We start from the raw sequence: 4,657 nt of genomic DNA, 5'->3' as shown, positions 1-4,657 counted from the left end.
CAATCCCGCTGTCTCTTGTCTTCTTTCTCATTTCCTTCGCCCAACTCAGGCCCTGCTCATCGGAGGCTGGAACTCTGCAAGCTGTTAATTTCTGAGCAAGAATAACTCAAGCAAAGTCAGGTGGTCAGGTAAGGATGGATGAGGCAGGGAGTGAGGGAAGACTTCTGGCAGGTCTGAGGACCCAAAGCAGACAGGGCGTAGACATCCTGAAGCCCACGTAAGACTCAGAAACCAAGGGCGAGCCACTAAATGGATTTATTGTATATCAGGGCCCCAGCCGAGGAGCAGGTTGGAGGCTTATGGCATCTCTATCGGGGCACAACACACAGCTGGTAGGGGACGGGATACCCGTGAAGGGAGAGACACCATAGTCACTGGGCCGGGGCTGTCCAGCAGGCACCGAGAAATTGAAGTGCTGCAAAAGACAAGTGAAGAAGAGGAAGAGCTCCATGTGGGCCAGGAGCTCCCCGAGGCATGCGCGGCAGCCTGTGGATAGGTGAAGGGGGCTCAGTGAGACTGGGGCCTGGGTTCCAGGACTCCACAACCACCAGGAAGGTGACAGAGAGCCAGGAACTTCACAGGCACCTGCTGAGAAAGGCATGAAGGCCTCTTGCTTCACAAAGTGGCCCTGGGCATCCAGGAAGTGTTCAGGGTAGAAGTGGAAAGGTTTCTCCCAGACAGCCTCATCCTTCAGCACTGATGATAGATTGGTGCAGAGCATGGTCCTCTGGGCAGGAAAAGCCTGGCATTAGTGGTGACTGGGCTCTAGGCTGCTGGAACCCCCGTCACCAAACACATGAGGCACACCCTTTAGCTGGCATATACTGGAATCATTTAAGTAGCCTTTGGCCCAAGAAGCTTCTGAGCACCCTCTCTGACTTCATGGCAGGGTCCAAGGAATGACTCCAAAAGGAATTCTGTGTCTTCTATTTCTTCATGAATTCATTCTTTCAAAACTGTACGATGTTCTGTTCTGTTGCTCTACTAAACTGGGGCTCTGCATGGACAGACTGACCCTGCCCTGCTCTGCAAACCACACCTAGGCTGGGACAGTTTGTGCCTGTGGAATTGAGGACTGGGTGGCCTGAGTCTGTCTCCAACTGGCAGTGGCCATTCTAGGGCCACCAGTGGGCAGTTAGTGTCGACTTGGGTGAGGAGGTCCCCAGGCCTACCTTGGAAACTCGAAAACCTTGCACTTCAATGTTGCAGGTGGTCATGCGGGGGACACCTAAGGGGATGATGTCCCCAAAGCGCTGCACCTTGTGAAATCATGGCGGTGGTGAAGGGCATGCGGGCCTGGTCAGCCATCTCTGGTCGCTGTGCCTGCCCTATCACTTCATCCATCTCCTGTTGGACACGGCCTGGGGAAGCGGCCCAGGAGTGGGTCCGAACCCAGGTTGTGAGCACTGACCCTCTCCTGGCTCCTGTGTTGGGGACTCTGCCCACCTGGGGAGAAAGCCCCTTTTACAGGAGCCTGGACAAGCCTGTGCTTGGAGTCATGAGTATCCCAACTAAGCTCAGGGGCCCCTGCCTGTACTGTTCTTCGCTCAGCCTCTCCCCTCCACACCCCCGCCCAGACCCCCAGCTGAACTCACTCTGCACATCCGGGTGCAGGATCATGAGCAGGAGGGCCCAGGTCAGCGTGGTTGTGGTGGTTCCCATCTCAGCAAGGAACTGGTCCGACACCTGCAGGCATAGGTTCTCAGCATTGAAGCTGCTCTTGGGTTCCCTTTGGCCTGAGCCAGTTGAGAGGGTGGGCTTGGGCAGCAAGAGGAAGCCCCCAGATCACCTCCCATTTTGCACCTGTCAGCACTGGTGAGTCTCACTGGGTGATGCACTGGCCACACCTTGCCTCCTCTTCTTACTCCTCACAGAATTCTCAACTCACCACCCCTGGCTGCCCAGTCCCTAGCAGCAGACCCTCACCTTCTCCATCTCATCCAGGAAAGCATCAGTCAGGTCTCGGTGGAGGGCGGTGGGGGAGCAGGGCTGGGTCTCAGGTCATCCTGTGCTCAGTCGGCTCATCCAGCTGTGCCAAGAAAGTCCTCCTACTATGTAAGACCTTGTTACCCAGCCCTGGGATGTGCAGGAGCACTGGAACAAAATTCAGCACCTGCACCAGCCACAGGAGGGGGGTCCAGAGTCTCCCTGGTGCTCCAGGTTCACCTAGATCAGTCTCAGGTCCCAGCCACCTCTAGAATGGACGTAGGGCCTGCAAGTTCCAACCACTGACCTGGCTCTCCAATTAGTGCCAACCTCTAAGCTGGCTCATGACCCTTGGGGTTAGGAAAGAAAACCAAAACTTGAGCAGCCTGGGTTTTGGGGCCTTCAGCTGGACAGGAGACACAGGCCCCTTGACTCCATGTAATTCACTGACCCGGGGCCCACCTCTCCATTGCTGTTGGAGATTTCCCTCCTCCAGACCTTTCCTCTTGCAGTGGCTTCTCCTGGAATGTCCTTTCCCCAAACCCTTTGTAGAGACCCAGGTGCAGGCCCAAGCAGCTCCTCAGAGCTTGAACCGTCTGGACTCCAGCCTGCCCCTCCAATTCCCGCACCATGGCCAGGATGCTGCACTCCTCCTTCAGATGGGACTCAACCAGGTCCAACATTCTGAGCAAGAGCGGATCGTCGTACTCGAGACGGCGCCCGACGGTAAGGGAGGCGATCACGTTGCTCACGGCTCTGTCCAGGAGTGCGTTCGGGCTAAAGGGGCGGCCTGGGAGCAGGAGATGCAGGTCATGGGGTATCCTTCCCATGTCCCCCGCCTCCCCTGTTCCGACTCGTGCTCCTGCGGGCATCACTCACTGGCGTGATCAGCAAAGTCGGCACAGAGGCAGGAGGCCTTCTTGGTCACCCACTGTTCCAGCGACTTCTTACCCAGTCCGAAGTTGCGCAGGGTGGACTCGGCGAAGAGCCGCTGCTCGCGCCACGCGGGCCCGCAGCGCGCATTTTAAATTCCTGGGAGAGGAACGATCACGTGGGCGCTGCCAGAGAGGTGCAGGCCCTGCCCTGTGCACCCCACCCCCTGGCCCCTCTTCTCTGAAGACCCTAGCAGTCACAGTTCTTTCAAGAATGTTCCCCTCCCCTCTGAGCTATGACACCCCCATCTGTCCCTCAACTGTCCACGGCCCCTCTGAGTACAGTCCCAGCCCTCGTCCCCACCCACTGTGTTCGCCTCCTTCTCTGACATAGGCCCTACGTGGAATCCCGTTTCTCTCCCATTCCAGGTTCAGGTCCCACCCTCGGGCTCCTGTCTCCACTGGCCGCCCACCACTTTCCCAGTTATTTTTTTTGTCTCTCACGTCCAATTCTCCGCTCCCGATAGGCCCTGTCCTGCCTCGGGTCACAGTGCGCACAGGTCCCGCCAGGACGCGCTTTCCGCCCCCACTGCCTCTTGCCTTGGGAGAGCGCCCGAAGCCCAGCGCCTCGAGCATGGCCTCCAACCCATTGAGCACGACCACCAGCGTCCAGCCCAGCTGCAGGCGAACATGTCCGCGAAGCGGCGCCGCAGCTGGAGGCAGAGGGACAGGGTGTCAGTCAGGCCGTGGTTCCCGCCAGGCTTCGGGTCCCAGACTCACCGCGCAAATCCTGGCGGACACCTGAGACTGTGCCAGGAGGAGACCTGGCCTCGTGATGATGAGTAGGGGGTCGGGGGTGGGGAGGGTCACTTCCTCGTGGTTGAGGTATTTGGTTTGGATCTACCCCGCAGCTGTGACCTTGAATCACTGAAATGATCAGTTGTCCCCAGGGAGCATCTCATTTTACAGAGGAGCAAACTGGTGTTCCTGGAGGTGAGTGTGAGGCCCAAGGGCCCACGGCGGCAAGATTTGAACCAGGTCACTGAACCGCTCTCAGCCTCCATTTCCTGGTTTAAATGGTGCTGAGGATCCAACCCCTCGTCCACTCCCAAGACCTTCCCTTCAGGTGTGATCCGAAGGAACACAGGGTTTCATAACTTATATGCTGTCCAACTGGCTTGCAAGCCTAGTGCCAAGTTCCACCCACTTCCAAGTTTGCCCTCTCAAACTTTGACCTTTGGCAAATCCAAACAGTCTTTCAGGCCCTGCAGAAATGTTCTCCCTCAGGAAGTCTCCGAATCCTGCTTCCTCCTCTGGGTCCAGTTCTTAGTCCAGCCTGTGCCTCCACCCACCACTCACATCTGCTGCTTGTTTGGGGGTGTAGGGGACTTGTTCTCAGGTCCTCTGCTGCATCTACCACCACCTCCCTCACCTGGCTGACACAGTATGGTAGGTTCCGTAAGTCCACCTTCAGCATGTTGCCCATGCTGGGCAGTGGCATGGGGCCTGGAGGGTAGCATGCAGCCCAGCGTTGGCGTCTGTGCATCAGGTCCACCAGGAGCAGGAAGATGGCCACAGCCACGGCCACGGGTGCCAGCGCATCCCCCGTTAGCAACCCCATGGCTGCCCTGCTACACACAGGGCTTCTCTGCACAGCTGGCGCACACCACCCCACCAGACACAGAGAACCAGGCAAGATTCACTTACTACAACCTGAGTGCTCACCTAACCTGGGCTGTTTACTTATAAGGGAGCTGATATTGGAATTTGTCCTCTTGCAATGTTGACTGTGCTGCCTGAAGGTGCAGGGCCAGGGCAGGGTAGAGTGTGGGGCAGCTCTAGAGATCTTTGTTCCTGCT

At 57.5% G+C, this 4,657-nt stretch overlaps 1 pseudogene; it reads right to left on the bottom strand.

The window, feature by feature from the left end:
• Nucleotides 1–308: 308 nt before the first annotated feature.
• On the bottom strand, nt 309–4,419 carry LOC103264345 (annotated as a pseudogene).
• Between the last annotated feature and the right edge of the window lie 238 nt (nt 4,420–4,657).

The sequence above is a fragment of the Carlito syrichta genome, unplaced genomic scaffold, assembly GCF_000164805.1.
Source record: "Carlito syrichta isolate Samal-C Ts95f unplaced genomic scaffold, Tarsius_syrichta-2.0.1 Scaffold305648, whole genome shotgun sequence".
Classification (NCBI taxonomy): domain Eukaryota; kingdom Metazoa; phylum Chordata; class Mammalia; order Primates; family Tarsiidae; genus Carlito; species Carlito syrichta.
This window is presented reverse-complemented; position numbering and strand designations above follow the sequence as displayed.